The sequence below is a fragment of the Corvus cornix genome, chromosome 11 (genome assembly GCF_000738735.6).
Source record: "Corvus cornix cornix isolate S_Up_H32 chromosome 11, ASM73873v5, whole genome shotgun sequence".
Classification (NCBI taxonomy): Eukaryota; Metazoa; Chordata; class Aves; order Passeriformes; family Corvidae; genus Corvus; species Corvus cornix.
The window spans coordinates 4512290-4530949 of record NC_046341.1 but is presented as its reverse complement, the minus strand read 5'-3'; the positions used below and the strand labels follow the sequence as shown (position 1 = coordinate 4530949).

At 47.9% G+C, this 18660-nt stretch overlaps 1 long non-coding RNA gene across 4 annotated transcripts; it reads left to right on the top strand.

Moving 5' to 3' along the window:
* The first annotated feature begins 821 nt into the window (after nucleotides 1-821).
* LOC109145147 lies at nucleotides 822-14016 on the top strand. Of its 4 annotated transcripts, none has more exons than XR_005602924.1 (3): nucleotides 822-1371; nucleotides 3096-7620; nucleotides 13871-14016. It is a non-coding gene; the product is annotated as an uncharacterized LOC109145147 (long non-coding RNA). The 4 variants fall into 4 exon arrangements; XR_005602923.1 differs by lacking the exon at nucleotides 13871-14016 and having other exon boundaries at nucleotides 3096-6562; nucleotides 6815-8526; XR_005602922.1 differs by lacking the exon at nucleotides 13871-14016 and having other exon boundaries at nucleotides 828-1371; nucleotides 3096-3213; nucleotides 6482-8526.
* The last annotated feature ends 4644 nt before the right edge of the window (nucleotides 14017-18660 follow it).

Here is an 18660-nt window from a genome sequence, read left to right as displayed (position 1 = left end):
CTGCCTTCATTTTTTTTCCTTCACTGAAACCAGAGAGCTGTTGCTGAGGCTGTTGGGCTTTTTGGGTGTTTCCCTTGAGCAGTCACTGCTGCCTATGGGCTGTCCTGCCCTGGCAACAGCAAGGACTTCACAAAGCCCTTCTGGACCCAGAAGAGCCAGAAATATTCCTGGGATGTTGCATGAGGGACTGAGAAGGAAGGAGAGCTTTAAGCCTTGGTGAGATGAAAGTGTGTGTTGGATACAGCTGCTCTTCCTGCTGCGGACAATGACCCCTCCCTGAGCTCCCTAGGCTCTGCCTTTGGGGGAACTGGTGACAGCATTTGGCTTCTGCAACCTCAGCGGGATCATCAGCAGTGGGAGAAGCCTGGACATCCACAGAGCTTTGCTGAGATGCCACGTTAGGTGACTTGGAGTGAGCAGGGAATGGGCATGTGTGAGATCCCCCTTCAACACCTGCCCCAGCCCTGCCTTCTGCAACAGCCTCCAAGAAACTCCTTTGTGCTCCCTCCCCGCTCCTGAACCAGCAGAATCTCCCCCTGCCGTGGCAGCAGGCTGAACCAAGTCTGAGTGAGCTTGGAGCTGGTCAGTGTGGTGTTAAGTAAAATGGTACTTGGGGTCTGTCTCACCTGGCTGGAGCCGTCCCTGTGCCAGGGCAGCTGCCTTTGGTCTCAGGCCTGCGCAATTACAGAGCAGCAGTGGGAGGCTGTCTCAGGATTGTGTCCGAGTGAGGATTCTCCTGTCAGCTGTGGAAGGTGGGGATTAGACATGCTGTAATAGAGATGCTGTATCTCAGCTTGCACTTAGTTTTCATGAGCTTTTTGTACCAGAGCACTGGGCCTCGTGGCTGGCTGGTGGCTTCCCCTGGATAATGATGTCTTTCTGCCTGTGCCCAGCTGCTGCTCGCTGATAATGGAGCCGTTCAAAAGCTGCCTCGTTCCATTTGGGAGGTGACTGCAGCCCATCATCCCGGGGACTCGGAATGCCAGGGGCTTGTCTAACCTGCAGCTCTCGGCTTTCAACCCGAGCTCGTGCAGTACCTCTGATGCAAGTCCAAAGAGCACAAAGCGGCAGCACTGCCAAGTTTCAGGAGCAATTTTCTCCTGTCCTCATTAAAACCCTGTGCTTGTCCTGCCTTCCTACTGCTGCTTCCACTGCTCACAGCTACCTTTTGAGTTTCAGAAGACCAAACACAAAGATGAATCGCACAAAGCACCTTTGCCTCCAGTTTCCCAGCTGTGTGGGCTCGGCTTATTTGTTGCTCAGAGAGTGAAAGATATGCCTAAAATCCTGAGAATTCAGCATGGATTTGCTTGTAGGGGAGTACTGAAACAGCTGCTAGCCTGAAGCATTGTCTGGTGGGATTTTTACCAGGTAAGAGCTTGGTATGTGTTGTTCACGGGATCCAGGTGGAGGCCAGGTTATCCTCAAGTCCCATCCCTGGGGACCTGAGGCTCCTTGCCTAATGCTGGCTAAGGGACCTCACGGGGACGTGTGGGAGATGGTGGCACTGGGTGGGTGTGGAGCACCTGCAGTGTCCCTGGGGCAGACCTGCAGCTTGCTCTGTGTCCTGATCTTCCCCCAGAGCAGGTGGGCTTTGTCCTGGGGCTGTGATCTGTCCTGGTCCCCAAGGCAGGGAGAGGCTCCATCTCTGAGCCCCTCCAGCACCGAGAACAAGAAGTGTCTCTGATGCTCTTCACTCCTTACGCTTCCCAGAGAGCATCAGGTAAAGCCCTCTTGGAAATACAGTGGTCTCTGGGCTAGCAATCCCCAAATGCAGTAAAGGATTTTTAATCTGGAGAAAGAGCTCCTTGAAACTTTCCAAACATCTATAAGCAGTAGGGCAGTAAGTGCTGCTAAAGGCAGTGCTGACCTCTCCCAGCCCCTGTAACACCAACCAGCTGTGCCCATTAGAACACATCACTCAGTTACATTGCTGTCTCTTGAATTTTTAATGATTTTTTCCAACTAAATGGAGTACACGTATCAAAAGATTTGTTTTATGTAGATGTTACAATGCATTTTTTTTTCCATTTTCTATTGACGGGGGAAAAGTTTAAGTAAGTATTTGAGATTAGCCATTTTTGTTAACAGATCTTGGAACGTCCTTTTTGCCAGTAATATCAAATGTGCAGGTATTTTTCCTGCGAGCCAGATAACTCCTTTTTTTTTCAGGTAATCTCACTTTCATGCTTTTCACCAACCAGCTAGAACAAGTACTGTGATACATTTGTAATTTTCCAATAGGCTCTATCAGGTTTTAAATATATACATACCCAGACCTCACAGAGATCTGCTGGCCGTGGATGAACCTTGTTGATGTAAATTTGTGTCTTTTACCTACCAATCTCTACAAGGACCCAAACAGAGCTTTGTGTAGGAGAACAGAGCTCCCAGTTTGTGTTCAGACCACTGAATTGGTCTCAGCACCTAAATTCACCAGTTTGCTTCACAGATCTGGCAGTTGATATAGTAACCAGTTTCCTGTTAATTTTTTCTTCCAACTGGGATAGGATATCAAACATTAATCCTTTAATTCTAATGCAGCATACATTTGAAGTTGAGTTGTTCACAGTAGATACTGAGATACTTTAAATCATAGCAGGCTTTCCCACCCAGAATCTCCTGGTTTTGCATAAGCCTTTGCTGTGAAATCCCTGCTTTTGTCTTAAATCACGAAAAAGTTCTAAAAAGAGAAGTTCGCTTTGAATATGAGGTCAGAGACCCACTGACTGTCACTTCTTTGGTATGCACTGCACCCCCTTATGTTGAAATACTGAAACCTTGGCTTAGGAACACTTTTCTTTCTATATTTTACCTATTATGATGACATTAAGGATAACTAATGTTAGTGAGTCATTTGCCAGGTGCTTTATGATCTTGGGGCTAGGTTTGGTTATTTACTGCTGCAGAGGGGCAGAGTGTGATCCTTGAAAGCTGCAAAAACACATTTATCAGGAACACTTCAAATTTCAGTTTAGGCCATAATGTTGGAAAGACACAATCTGTGGTTGATTGTTGTTTATAAAAGAGAAAAGGTATTGTAAACCTGTCTATTGACTAGGGTTTTATGTTGTTCTCCGATTCTGTTTTACCAGCTGTCTTCTTTCCACATGGTTCTCGCTAGGCCTGACAGATGGGATGAGCAGTGGCAGGGCTGGGGGAGCATCCCTGTGCCTGCGTGCCTGGATGGGGCCCATCAAGATCCCCTTCATGGTAAGGAAAAGAGATTCTGCTCTGCTCCTAGCGTAGGAGCAGGATTTGTCCAGTGTAGCAATAAAAAAATAAACCTTTATAAAAATCCCAGCTACAGCTGAAGCAAACCTCCCTGTGACTCGGGGGAAGGGCTGTGTGAGGAGCAGCCGGGACAGCTGAGCTTAGCCACAGCATTGCTCCTGCCCTCACTGAGGTGAAATTCTTGTTTTAACATTGCAGTGAACTCGGTAGAGTATTTTTGGCTGGAACAGTCTGACCCAGACTTCTGCAACAGTCCACTATTAACTGATAAGTTAAAGGAGGCTCTAGGGGAATCATGGATGTGGCTAATGGGATGAAATCCATCCCTGGAACTGAGACTGGCAGAGGGCTGAGTCTCCTCGCCGAAGCCTGGTAGAGATGCCAGGTCCTGCTCCTTCACAACTCTTTTCTTCAGAAAATGTGCTGGGTGTCATTGTCAGAGGGATTTCTGGTTTAGAGCTGGGGGAATCTCCCCCAAGTGTGGAGGGCAAAGCTCCACTGCGCAGCCAGAGCTGTGCGTGGCCATCAGATGCTCACACAGGATTACATCCCTCAAGGAGGTGTGGAATTCCCTCTTTGGGGGGTTTGTCTGGCTCCCCCTGACAGGAGAGCAGGTTGTGGTGGCTCTGCTATGGTGCCTGTGACAGTGAGCTTGTGTTCCTGCACAGTGAGAGCTGCAGGACCCCAGAGTGCCAAGCCTCTGCCCAGGTCACTGTCTTCACATTTTGGGAGCTTCCAAACCTCCTTTCTTGGAAATACAGTGGATTTATGAGGACAGGGAAAAGGGGTTGGTGTGCACAGGGCAGAGCACGGTCCTGATGGGTGTTTCCAAAATGCAGCCCCATCCCCCTGCTACCAGTGAGGGGGTCCCCAGTCCCCCCAAATGACATGAGGAGGGTCTGGGCTGGTGGGCATCGCTAGATGCTCTGGCAGGCCCAGTGCCAGGGTCACCTCCTGTGAGAAACTCTCAAATAAATAAATAAAAGCCCCAAACCAGGGCGGGGGGGAGAAGAAAAAGGGAAAAAAAGTTGCAGTTGAGGTTGAGGCTGCTGCAGAGCTGATGACATCAATGTTTCCATGGCGACAAAATCTTCACTTAGGTATGGTGAGTGCCCTGAGCTTGCGGCTGCCAAGGAAACCCGCCCGAGCTCTGGCACCAGCCACTGCGGTCCTGGGCCTTCCTCCTCCTCCTCCTCCTCCTCCTCCTTCTCCTCTCCCTGCCCTGCTGCCCAGGGCCTCTGAACTGCGCCCTGCTCCCGGCCCCATGTGGAAGTTAGTTGGTGAAATTGTCCATTTTTCATCCCCACTGCTGTGCCAGCACATCCCAGGAGTGATGAGGGAGAACTGCCATCAGCAGGGACGTGGGGACACGGTGGCTCTGTGACTGTCCATTGCCACGCCACAAGTCATCTCCTGTCCGTTCAAGGACTCCAACATCTTCATGGTGGCCAAACAGAGCTCTTGGCTTCCTGCAGCTCACGAGTGAAGTTGCTTTGGGTTTTGGGGCCTGGTTTGGGCTGACACTGTGCTCAGGGGCTATGGGGAGCCCAGCCTGGCATGGGGACCCTTCCTTTCCCTGGACATGGTGTGGTGTGGCCTGAAGGCAGCAAATGGCTGGAGGGGTGACTGTGGAGGAGCAGGTGGGTGGGATATTTTCCATTCCTCCATGTCTTAAAATGCAGCACGAAGCAAACCCATCAGTGGCCACTCCTTTGCTGGGAAGTTGTCCCAGCACAGCATGGGTTGGGTCTGGGTAATTTTTTTCCCTATGATTCAGGTTAAAATCCTTTAAGTACCCACAGCGTCAGAGACCACCCCCAAGGAGAATTAGGGAAATTCATAAGATGACAACGGTGTTTATCCTCCCCCACCATCACGTTTTCCCTCCTCTTCATTAGTACAAATGAGCAGCCTCTCCTGAAGTTTGGTTATTCTCTAGAAATGCACTGCATTCAGACAAGAGCAGTCATTAGTCACCAGGGTGAACCCAGGGCTAACGAGCAGTGAGTGAAGTGAGGAAAAATAATTGGCAAGAGGTTTGGGTCTAAATGAAGTGGGATTTCAGTGCTGTGCTCAACTGAAGCCATGCCATATCTGGCCAAGGGTGAGCACCCTGACCAGTGCTCCCACAGCAGTCTTGACAGCCCAGAAGGACCCCACAGGCCCCTCCACATGGTGGCAGGTTGGTTGGTCGCTGGTGGCCGAGGGCTCTGTCCTGCCATGAATTCATCTCCAGTGAAAAAGTATAATCCAAGTCCCATGAAAGCTGATGGAAAATGTTCTTTTTTAGCTCATTTCAAGGCAGACCCCAGTGATTAATAAGCAGTCTGGGGATCTTTGTTCGGTTCTGTGTTTTTAAGTGGATACTGAGTGCAGGCCTAAAGGCTCCAGTGACGGATTGTGTCACATGATGCCACTGCATCACTCCACGTGTGACCACAGCCAGCCCTGTGTGACCCCACCAGGGACTGTCTCCTTGCCTGTCTGCACTCTGAGGCACAGCTCTAGCTTTGAAGTTGGGGGTTTGGGTCTTGGTGAAGCTGTTGTTATTTCAGAAAAAGAAAAAAAAAGAAGCAATCTGTCTAAAAGAGAAACATCTGGCATGTGAGACACTGCTGGCGCTCAGGCTCCAGGGTCTGTGATCCATCAGGCTCTGAGCTGCTCTGCTGCTGAGCGTGGCTGAGCTGAGCCAGTTTCTGGGAAGGAAAGGAAAAGCTCAGCAGAGGCACAGCAGAGCTGCCAAATCCCACATGGCACGAGGGAGCCAGCCTGGTGCTCCCACCCGGGGCACTGAGGCAGCGGTAGAGCAGGTGACCAGGGGTGCAATCACCTCATGCCACTTTCATTTTGGGGGAAAAACACACAATATACCAGGAGGCAGAACTGTGGTTCAAGCAAAGCCCAACCTGCTGCTTGAGTCTTTAAAGGAAGTTCAACAGTTTTGCAGTAAAATGGCTTAATTTTATCCCACAGCTGTGGTAGGAGCAAAGGCGATTAACTAACTGCAGATCTCTTGAGAAAATAAAGGATTTTTTTAGGCCTGAATTTTTGAGAATAATTATCAATTTATTGATATCCCTTCAAAATAATTATGAATTTTACACAGTACCAGACCTCCACTACCCAATTTCTGGTCACAAGAGAGGAGTGTAGTCAAAGGGAAATGACTCACAGCTGCCTGTGGTTGAAATTAATAAGATATTTATCTGGAAATATTCTTGTCAGTGGCTTTTCCTTGTATTTTGAGTCAGGACAACAGCGTGGAAAACATCGCCAAGACAGTGGTGTCCTCACTGTGGCGGCTGCAGGGACAGGAGGATCAGCTCTGGTAAGTGGAGGATCAGAGGGTTTAAGGCCAAGAAACCCCTGTCTTAATGTTCCAGCTCACTTTCTGCAGGAAGCAGCCCATGATAACCCCACAAGTGGTATTTACTGAGGACAGAAGGGAGAAAGGAGATGATGGGGAAAACCAGAGATCAGCTGTGAGACCTTGGGATCACGCTTGTTCTTTTTAAAAAATTTTTCTTTGCCCATCCCAAGAAAGCCCCTTCACATCCTGCATTATCTTGCCTGTAAGCAGCAGCTCTTCCAGGAGATTTAAATAGACGTGGAGGAGAAATCCTTCCCCTGCTTGCACCCGGGGTTACCCTGCGCGTCATCTTCCCGGAGAGAAGCAGCAGTGGCCGTGTGAGAAGAGAACTGAGCTTTCTGAATTGCTTCAAAGCCCTGCTCTGCCAACCAGATTATTGATCAAGAGGAAACGTCGGCGTTTCAGAAGCTTCCCCAAAAAGGCACGGAGCCTACTCGGCTCCCGTGCGTCACTGGGGATTTTTTTATCCGCGGATTTTCCGGCGTGTTTAACACAGCCGGGTCGTCCAGGAGGGACCCTGGCAGAATCTCCCTGCCGAGTGACTCACACTTGCACATCATGGGAATATGGGTTGACTTCAACATACTGCACTTTTCAACTCTGATTCATGCCACCCCAGGAGAGTAAATAAGGCAACTCCACACACATCTCGGCCGTGACGAGCTGCCTTCCCACTGAAAAGGTGTCAAGGCGAAGGACACTGCCAGGGAATGGTGTCACCTATAGCTTAGCCAGCGATTTCCCAAATAGGATAAAATGTCTCTTTGCATGTATACCATGAGTCCCCTTGCAGCCCAGGGTACCTGCTCTCTTGCACATTGCAGGAGGTCTTTACTAAACCAAGGACGCTGCGCTAATTCCAGCAAGGTTTTGGCAGGTTTGCTAAAGCCTGGGGACATTCATTAGCAACCTGGGGTTGTCACTTTTCAGGCAGATCGTCTCTCCGCAGATCACTTCAGAAGGGTGTCTCAAGAAAGCAGAGAGCCTCTCTCGTCTGGATGATTCCCAAATTCAGGGTAAGCCAGGTCGCTGCTGCAGAAGGCGTTACGTGATGTGTTTAGCACCATAGAGACAAAAATCAGGAGCATATTTTTTTAACACGATCTAAATGAATTATGTATCCGAAATCAGTTGTTTGGGGAAAAACTCCAGCTGTCATTACTGGTACCTGAATGGTGGTGAGTCACCAAATTACATCCTTGGGTTGGGGAAACAGCGAGCTGAATAAGTAGATGTCTAGTTGCCTGTTTAAGCCAGTGAAGCAATCCAGCTAAAGCACCTCCTGTACCAGTCAGATGATTTCTTCGGTACAATTTTACTCCAATCCTGGCTTGCAGCTTTGCCAAGAAAGCCCAAGGAAAGAGCCCAGGTGCTCCTTACAGCTCCTGTTCAGCGTCTGCAGGCAGTGGCAGCCCCTGCCCTGGGTCAGCTCTGGCAGCTCTCTCTAGCACATGGCTCTGCAAACCCAGTGACTCAGCAGGAATATCTTGGCAGAAACCATCAAAAGAAGGCAGCCTTAGACATCTCCTGATAACAGATTGTGGATTTGTGCTTTTTATTTAGCCTGATCTGTCATTGAGACTGTGTAGCTATCGGTCTCTGCCTGGAGGGAGCTGGATTACAGGTGATTTTTCTGATTGCAGGTCACTGATGTGAAGAGGTGAATGTGTTCTTAGGCAGGTTAGCCAAACGGAGGTTAATTGAATAAGCATTAAGTGAATTGGGGGCTTAATTCCCAGTGAACGCCAGCTCCTCCAGTTCTTTTCTCCCTTAGGCTTTAATAAAAATCTCACTCTTATCCTGAAACCTGCAAGAGAGAAATATCCCCAGCAGCATAATTAGCGCATGCTATGCCACCACTTATGGTGCTGTAATATTGTCTTTCTCTCAAAATAAGTAAAGAAAGAAAAAACCCCCCCTCATTTGATTACATGTTCTGTTCTCTCCTCCGGCCTTGTCAACATGAAGCACAGAGATTGCCTAATCTGCTCTCGTTATTTAATTACGTGACTGCCCTGGCTTCTGGCCGTAACCCATCACGACTGGCACCGCATTCCTGCCCAGCCTCCAGGCACCTCCAGCTCCGGTGGGTATGGGAAGTGTGTCCTCACATTCCCTGCCTATCGGGTGTGCGAGTGGCCAGCCAGCCCCAGAGTAAGGACGTGGCTTGGATCCAGCTGAGGAGTGAAGCGCTGGGTCCCCAGCACCCGGGCCTGTGGTCCCGAGGGGACATCAGCCAAGCCCTTGAGGAGGAGGCAAGTGGAAGCATTGGGTGTCCACACCCTTCCTGGCATGCCCGCTCCCCGGGAGTGCCAGCTGGGATTTGTGTGGTGGTGTCCTCCCCGTGCTCCCGGGATTCCTGCCGGCCCCAGGGTGCGCCGGGGCTCGGTCCAGCCGCGGGGCACCGGCAGCTCACGGTGGGAGCTGAGCTCCAGCCCTGGCACAAATCCTCCTCTGTCCAGCCAACCTCTCCTGCCCTCAGGGGACAGCTGCAGCCTGCTTGTGTCTGGGGGTGGTGTCTGAATCCAGCCACTTAAAAACACAGTAAAAAAGTCCTTCTGCTAAAATGCTGCTCTAGGAAGGACAGAGGACCACAGCTGTGTGGCTCAACAGCACGGATGAGAGTTGATCTTCCGTGATGTTATATCAGATGAATTTATCCTCTCAGCCTTAGTTAAACCGTCTGCATACCTGGTCCCTAAATCACTGTTTTCCTTGTCTTGTTATTTATCTCTCTCCCTCACAGAGCTATTAAAGCCCTGGGATTAAGGACATAAAATTTGTCTCCAAGACAGAGTCCGTGCCCTCTGCTGTTGACAGTTTCCCCACGTGAGGCCCTCAGCAGTGTAGCTGTGCAGGCCAGAGAAGGAAATGAGAACTTGGTCCCCCCAGCTTGAGCCTTGAGGCACAAAGTGCTTTTATTCCTCTGCCACTTGCAGGGAAATGAGTCACCATCAGGACGGCATCTTCTGTGTGAGGTTGGTGTAGCTCTGGGAGATGGACCCTGGCAGAGTGATGGAGGTTTGATGGCACTTAGAAAGGGCTGCTCCTATCAATAGCTTTGCACAAGTACTTTGGTTCTTCACAGTTTTCATTAGGGAAACAGCTGCAGAGTCAGTCCCCCTTGCCTGTGTCTGAGCAGCTTTGCCTTGGAGGACCACAGACCTTGTGGGACTCCTGCACTGAGGCTGAATTCTTCCAGCACCAGGACTGTAACACACATGTGAGAGACCTTTGGAAAAGAAGGGATTTCTACTGAAATGTGGTGCTTGTGTTTTTTAGGCTTCGAGCATCCCCACCTAAATTCACAGGGTGCTGAAGGATTAGGTGCCTGTTTTCCTCCATTCTCATTCCATTTTGTTTCCTTTGTTTGGTCCCCATCATAGCAGCTCTTGGGCCCAGGCCCAGCACTTAGCAGCAGTAGCACAGGAATTGATTTCAGCAGAAGACGACAATTTCCTAAATTATTAATGTTAATAGTGGACGAACCACAGGACACAAGCAAAAATATACAGAACAAAGAGCTGAAGAAAAGCAAGAGGATGGCAGCCGGAACCATCAGGGTGATGAGAGACAGAACAGGGACAGAGAGAGAGATGTCCTGGGTGACTGGGACCAAGATGGAGCACACACAGAGAAGGTTTTTGGGAAAATCCAAAACCAAAGCAGTGCACCCCTTGGAGAGATTCCCAATTGCTATGGATACATGCACTGTTATTATCAGGGTTTTATAACAAGCAGCTCACACAGAGAAATTTCTACATGATGAAAGATCTGTGCCCCACAGATCTGTGCCTGTATTAGAAACCTGCTGGGGGGCAGGGGACCACTCCTGTGTTGTCCCCATCCTGTGCCCTACCTCAGGGGTAGTCCCTGAGGTTGCCCAGTCCCTATGGCACAGGGTAGCTCGTTGCCAGCCTGCCTGGTGCGTCCTAGCTGTGTTTCTCAGAACCCCTCTGTGTTTTCAGCTGATTTGCTTTGACATCAGCAGCCGGCAAGAAGTTCTCTGTGTCGGGGTGTGTGGGAGTGCTATGTGACACCTTAATCATGCTGAACAGGAACACACATTCAGATTTCCTCGGCATTTCAAAGAAATGTGATTTCCTTTGTGCTGCAAAGAAAGAGTTGACTTGATTGCGACTCTCTGTGGAGATCAGCTCTGGTGCCTGTGAATTAGGGTGCCAGGATCTCATTCTGGGAAAAACAGGGAGATAAAACACACCAGGCTTTTGAGCTGCAACTATCAGGGTTAAGTTTCTTGCTTGTAACTGGGGTTCATTTTGAGGAGACCTGTTTAATTTAATTGGCCAATGTATCACAAAATCAGCTTTTGTTCAAAAATTAAAATTTGCATCCAAAGTATCATATCATACTGAAATATGTATACTGAAATATCATACTGAATCCCAGCTTTGGAAACGGTTATTAGCCGTTGAGCACAGGCATGGGAAACTAATGCAAAGTCCAAATGAGTAATTCATTTGTTAACTTATTTCTCCTCCCCATATGGGTGACAAATATTTAAAATCTCAGTGAAAACTCAACTAGGGATGAATATAAATGAGTACAGATATAAGTGAGCATCTGCTGACCCAGATGAAATGAAATAATGGTTGGGAGGAATCATGATACACCTGCTAGCACAGGACCCAGTGAAGAGTGATGGTGACGCAGGGTGGGATTTTATAGCTGGTGTTCTTTGTGATACGTGGCAAGGCCCTTGGGAAAGCTGGATTTGCTGCTGTGTTCATCCTGCTAACAGCCTCACTTGCTCAGCTTTGCTCATCCGGATGCACAGGACTGCTTGGATGCTCAACATGAAAATGCTTTTCATTTTTTGTGATTTAAGAGATAACCTTAAAAACGGTACATTTGGTAAATTGCCACTCATGATAATAAGCAAAACTCCTGTTGGATCTGATAAATGAATTTGAATGATTATGCTCAATTTAGCAAAGCACCATGTTCCTGCTGGATATGTTCTCAAAATATGGGACTTAAATTGGGTACTGCCCAGGAACCGCTGTCAGGGGCACTGAGGTTTGCCATGGCATTCACCAGACATGTGATAATTGTTGCTACCCAAAAGTTTCAGTTTTCAGCACCAAGTTAACTGTTGCCTAACCCTACTCACATAGCGTGCGAAAAAAGTAGGTCACTCAAGACAGCAAGTGTTGCTCGGCTTGGAAATCCACTTCTGCATGTTCACAGTTCAGCAGCTCCTCTAGAGGAGGGATCACATCCGTTGTCACCAGGCTCCTACCCGAGCTGCTGCCTCAAAAGAGCAGTGACGTGCATTCCTCTCCCCAGTGTAAGGTGAGGGTGCTTTTCCTTGCCCAGGTGGGCTGCTCCAAGACAGGGAATGTCCCCTTTCACCTTCAGTGGCAATGATCTTCCTGCTTTAATGGAGAGTTAATGATAATCACACCTTGCTCTCTGAATCAGGTTCTGGATTTCCAGTCTCAGACGGGGAAATGACATCTCTGCTCAAGGAGAAGCTGGAAGGAGGATCAATTTCTCTTCCCATGCCTATGTCTCCTGTTCCTCTGTGATACTGCAAAAGCCACATGCTGCCCAGGATCAGGATAAGCCCTGCTCACTGTGGCTGCCAAGGGCTGGAGGGTGGTGTCCAGGGACAGCAGGGTAGTCCCCATGGAGGTGGCCCAGGAGCTGGTTGTTGGTGGAGCAGCACTGCCCTGGAAAGCAGGACAGTACAGACCAGCAGAAGCAGTCTGGGCTTGTCCTGTGAGCCTCTAAAGAGGAGTTCAGCATTGGGCTGACCATGTTGGATGTTTGTCCACCATAAGCTACTCTTTCCCACGGTGCTCAGGGATTCTCCTCAGGGGGATTAAGGCAGTTTGTATGATCAGTTCTTGGTACCTAAACCCTAATATCTTGTGTTCTGAATCCTGTCTGCTGGGCTGGGGTTTCCTGCCCTGGGCACCTGCAGGAAAGCAGACCCAGGCAGAACCTTCCTGCAGCTCCCTCACTGCACTGCCACACAGTCCCACACCCAAATGGGTTTCTCTCACCTCGTGCTCTTGCTGTATTTAAGTCTCCACATTTTGTGCCTGGCTGTTGAACTGGATGGCGGGAGGCAGGCCTGTGGTGGCACGTTTTGGGGCAATTGCAAACAGCAAAGGGTTCTTAGTCCCTCAGCTAAATCACATGCACTTGCATTGTGGTATGGGTTGGAAGGCAGCCACTGCTCCTTCTCCCTGGGTGAAGCAAGGGGCTCTTCCCCATCCATTTGTCAAACCTATGTCATTCTAGAGCTGAGGTTAAGCAGTCACACAGAATTACCTGTGCAAAAATACAGTGCAGGGAATGTTAGCTAAGCTTCACTTACATCACTGCCGATGTGTTATTTTGGGACACATTCATACTGTGCAGTCCTTATTCAGATGAAACTGCAATTGACGTATTTTTTTCCATAATGTTGCTTTTATTTGAAATCATATCTATACATCTTGTACAAATCAAACTAATAATAAGCATTTCCATGTCAGACTGTACTTATGGATTAATTTTGGAATTTAGTTTATAGACATAATTTGACTTTGGTGGGATTTATGTCCCTAAAAGGACTGCAGCAATGGGACAAATTCTAGAAAGTGGTTTTTTGTCTATAATTCAACTTATTTGTTTGTGGAACCCTGAACAGTGTTCTAATCTTCCATCTGAAAACTGCCTTGTCACCTCTTGATTTACAGCATTTTCCTTTGCCTTGCCTCTCTACAACTCAGTATTTCTTACAAGGCAGGTATTGTCAAATCTCTTTCTTGAAACATATAATAACCACCTTTTGTATCGAACAGGCATATAAATTACTCAGCTTATATGACAGAACAGAAAATAAAGAGTTGAGTATCTGGCAGAGATGCCAAAGAGTGATATTATTATAACCTTACCGTGAAAGATTTGCCAACAGAAAGTTACGTATCAGTGAGGTAATCAATGACAATATTCCCTTTATTACACCAAATACCAGAAAAGATTCTTGTAGGATATATCTCCAGACAAATCACAACTCTCTTATCAGTATGTTCAGTAGCCATCCTTGTGCGTCACAGATGGGATTCATAGCTTAAATAGACCCCAAAGAAGGACACATGATCACAGGGGTTGCCTGTCAGTGTTACAGATGTATTATTCACATCTTCTTGGGAATTTTCCTAAGATGTTTGTTTTTAAGGGGGAAATAGTGTTCCTGCAAAATTAATATCTCACAGATTTTCAAATTTTCCTTCATGAAAATTACACCAGGAATGGAGCAGCTATTTCAAGGTGGAATGGTCCAGATGAAACCAAATCACAGTGCTTGGCTTGGAGCAGTTTCAAACAAGCACCCATCCTTGCCTGAGCTGCCGACACACGTGTGGGATTTATGTTCAGATGCTTTGTCCCTCCAGTTCCTGCAAACAGGCTTGGCTGATCTTCTGGCTGAAGAAAAGCATCCACCCTGGCAGCCGGAAAACACCATGTCCCTGGGCAAAGAGGTGCAAAGAAGCACAATGTACACTTGTAGGAAAAGTGAAGATTTCAGTTGACAGGGGAATAGAAGATTATAGGGTCAAGAGGCAGCTTAGAAAAAAGCATCTGTATCAACCTCTCCATGCCCTGCCTCTCACTCAAACTTCTCGGCCCTCTTTAAGCCTCCAAATCAAGTGGCCTGTGCAAGGGTGATCAGGACAGCCCAACACAGACACGGAACAGAACCCCAAAGCATTTTCTCACCAGCTCCGTCCTTGGTGCCGGACTGTATCCCGAAGCAACCCTATTACCCAGGGAATGGTGGGAATGGCCAGCCCTCCCCTAAACATCACCTGCAGCGCCCGATCAATAACGAGCAGCATTACCGTCAGCGCTTTCTGCTTGATTTATCGGTGCTTGTAAACATCAGCTGACTTTGGATGGAGCCTTAGGATCAACCTGGCTGAAGTGGAAGAAAAAAGAGCTAAAAGCCCTTGGTCACCGTTTATTCACGGCTGGGATTTGGTGCACGGCTCCACCTCATGGCAACTGCACGACAGAGCTGTGGTTTGGCCTCGCAGGGTGAGGAATGGCAGCTTTTCCTTGGCTGTCACCAAATCAAACAGGCTTAACTGAGACTCTGGAAATCAGATTCAGGTGCAGCCGAAATCTCGGTGCTGAGCTTCTTCTGCTTAAGGCGTGAGCGTCGCACACAGGCTTTGGCTGCTCTGTATCCTTTCCCCTCTCTGCATTAGAAGTGGGTGAGTGTCATGGTATATTTAGGTTGGAAAAGCCCTCTAAGATCCTCAGGTCCAAACATTAGTCCAGCACTGCCAAGGCCACCGCTGAACCACGTCCCCAAGAGCCACATCTACACGTCTTATAAATCCCTCCAGGGATGGCGACTCCGTCGCAAAAGTTTAAAAGTGTTATGACCTTAAGAGCCACTTATTTATCGTCTGATTCTCCGGACACAGGTTCCTCACAGGCTCCGTGGGATGCCCAGCTCCGATTGCAGGAGTCGCTGTGGTTGCCGAGGCAGGGGCCAGGGTGGCCGGGACTCGCGGGGACCGCTCCCGCGGTGTCCCCGCAGAGCGCTCACACGGCTCCCTTTCCGCAATCTCTGCTGCCCTCGCATGGCACGGCTAGGAAAGGAAATGAGCCCGGCTTGGGCAGATCCGGGTTTGAACAGGACGTGTGCCATCAGTGACCGCCGCTGCGGGCTCGCAGGCAATTTGGGAACTGCTGATGGTCATGACCCTTTCCGCGGTAATAACACTGACAATGGATCGTCGCTGGACTTTATCACATTCAAAGCCGTGTTCAGTAATAAATCTGAGCTTCTCTAGGAACGGTCTTGAAATACAGACCTAAAAAGCCAACCCATCAATCTGCACGTGTCCAGGCAGGGAGTCCTTGTCTGCTCTTTGGTAAATGATTTTTTTCTTTATAATGTCATTTTGTTCTTCACTAATGCTCTCCATCCAAGGTTATCAGGAAGCTAATCAGCTAGACTTCCCAAGAGCAAATCATTACCTAGGAAAATATTACTCATCCTGAAGACCAAACACAGCCTCGAGCCCTTGAGTATGTATTAAAGAAGGCTGTTCCAATCTGATGGTAAGAATAAAAATTTATTTTGCATTAGGGTCTTCTTACTGCTGTTACTAGTAAGCATTGTATTCTATAAAAGCATCAAATTATTGATCTGACTATCAAGAAAGTCTGAATAGAGTCTGCTTCTCAGCTATGAGAAACTCTGGTGCTCTGTTTCTCATACTCAGTACAGTATCTCACAACCATTTCTAGCTATAATTTTGTAGACCTTTGCTTTCATTTTATTTAAGCTTAATTTTAATACAAGACTGTCCTTACTGTTCACCGCCTGTGGTTAAATCCCATGGTAATATCTGCAGTCTGATGCACACCTGTGTGCCTGCTCTTGTAGCAGTTACCAAACCCCAAGTAAGCTCGTTGTACAAGGGGCAGTAATGTACAGCATGCAGAGGACTAAACGCGCTGTCCCATGGGATGTGTGCCATATGCAAATATGGGTCACATGTGCAAGAGCAGATTTGAGAAGATAAGCTGCTAAACTGGCCTATCTCTGGGAGAAAGTCAGGCTGGCAGACTGAAACAGCTGAGCTAATAGCTAAACTGATCTTTAATCCATCTTTGCTGTAAGCTATCTAGAAAGAGATCACTAGGCACTAAGTAGCCTATGTGGATGAGGTAAATGATAAAACCTGAGAAAAATCACTGGGAAACTGGGAAAGTCGAAGTTTTGAAACACCAGAACTACTGGAATGGCATAGTTGTATCCAGTGCAAGGCAGATGGCTGTTGATGTGTCTGGAGGTGACTTAGTTCATGCAGTTGGATTTATTTGCTCACTTATGAGGCCCTTTTGAAAGAGAAAGGTAAAAAAGAGGCAGTGGGTGTGCCGCATGAAGAGAGGCATTTAGGAGCCAAGCCAGACACTTGTCTGATTCTGCTGAGCAACATTTCTTCTAAATGAATCCTGAGCAGAAAGTCTGCTAATACTGGATGTAGGCAGTGAGTGGCATCGTGGTATCACAGAAGAAGCAGCAGAGCAGCAAACTAAGAGGATTAGACACAGCAGAGGGACAGATAAGAGGCTGAGGAGAGGTAATTCTCAGGATGGGAATCCTACCTGTGTTTAGTGCATCTAAAACTTATCACACATGATAAGTTTTATACACTGCAGTTTATGGAAATTAGTACCATTGGCCAGCAAATGTTGTGTTGCTCCTTCATCTCTGCCCTGCAACTCCCAGGGATAAGGAAAGCAGGGATCTCTCCTCTCTCCCTGTGGACTGATGTGCCTTCTGCATGGCTTGTAGAAAAGCACTGCACAAGCAACAGCTTTTGGTGACGGAAACACCTGGTACGTTTGGACTCACTGAACCATCACTGGTTTACCATTAAAGGAGAGGCTGGCATAAATAGTCCTGGAAGAACACACACAAATCCTGGCATGAATAACAAAGCAAGTGCCACAGTAGCATGGATGATATTTTAATGTCCCGGGAAAGGAGAATTTTAGGAATCTGAATCATGCAAAGATGCTCGCTAGTGTTTCTGGGTCACTTGGAACCACAGCAGCCAGGAGCTCCTCAGAGGTTTGCTGAGGGCTTCAGGCAGGAGGAGTGGAACTGCAACTGGATCAGGCTTCCTGGCTGAGGCTCACAGTCCACACACCATAGCCTTCCAGCTTGAGGAAATGTAGTAGAAGGGACGTACAAATGTGGTGTGATGTATATGAATAGGAATATTACTTTGGCAGTCTCCTTCTGTGTTATATTCTCAGTGGTAGCTCCTCTAAATCACCAGCTCTGTTATAATATCTGTAAGCACAGGATAGGGCCAGTATTGTTTCGAGATTCAATTTATCATGCTAATTCCAAACCTCAGTGCTGTAATACTGACTATCTTTTTATTACATAATCCTTTGCCCTTGGGAAAGGGGTATAGAGGATGTTAAAGATGCCATCAACAACTGATGCTTTAAAATACATTTCTTTTTTGCCAACATGACTGTATCATAGGGTAGCTAAAAACTAGAGGTATAAATAAATAATGGTTGGCATATTGGCCTCAGAATAACAAATTTTCTTTTTCAGTCTTACACTCATGCAGATTTAGTTTCTAAGTGAAGTGAGATAACTTTGGATAGCACAGGTTCCATCTGTAGTAAAACAATAGTAATGCTAGTTGTAGTGATAATGCTGCATTAGTGGTGGAGCCTTGTTGATAAATAGTGTACCACAAGAACTGCATCCAAATACTGCATCACAAACACTGCCTCCTGTACTCCTGAACCAAGGTCTCAGCAAAGTGAAGTATCCTTGTCTCCATTTTGCAGTTGGGGAAGCTGAGGCACAGAGTGACTTGCCCAAAGTCCCCAAGGAGCAGTTGCAGGGCTGGGGAGAGCAGAATGCAGCTGTGGCTTCGATCCCAGCTGGAAGTGTGTCCTGCCATGCAAATCCCGTGCTGTGCTGACCAGCTGCTCCCATGCAGGGACTCTGGTGAGGGACTGGGAAGCTCCTGTTGCAATGAGATGTTCTGATCCCTTGAAAAAGGCTCAGTCTTTCTGAGTGCTGCTGCTCTCTCAGGATGCCTGTGCAGTGCTTTCTGCAGAAAGTTGTCCCTGTCCCCTTTGTGGCATCAACCTCCACCATATTTGCTGTCCAAACAATTTGAGGACAAATAAGGAAGGAAAACGAACAGCCAGCTGCTTTCCATTGAGTTAATGGGTTTCTCCTGGATACTTTGCAAGAGTTTTGTTTAGCCCAACTCTGGCTTCCGCCGGCAGTGATGTGAACAAGCAAAGGAGCCACAACAGCTCTCGTGTGAGTGCAAAAGGCCTGACTGTGGTCACACAACAACAGCTCAGGTGGTGGGGTTTGAGATGTGACCTGGCACTACAAAACCACAGCACAGCCTCAGTGGTGTCCTTTGGTTTGTTCTTCTGCACTTTGTTCTCAAGGGCCTGCAACAAGCCCTACAGAAGTAAAGAGAGTCTGTTTTCCGTGTTTGGGATTTTAGGGTATTTTTTTGAAC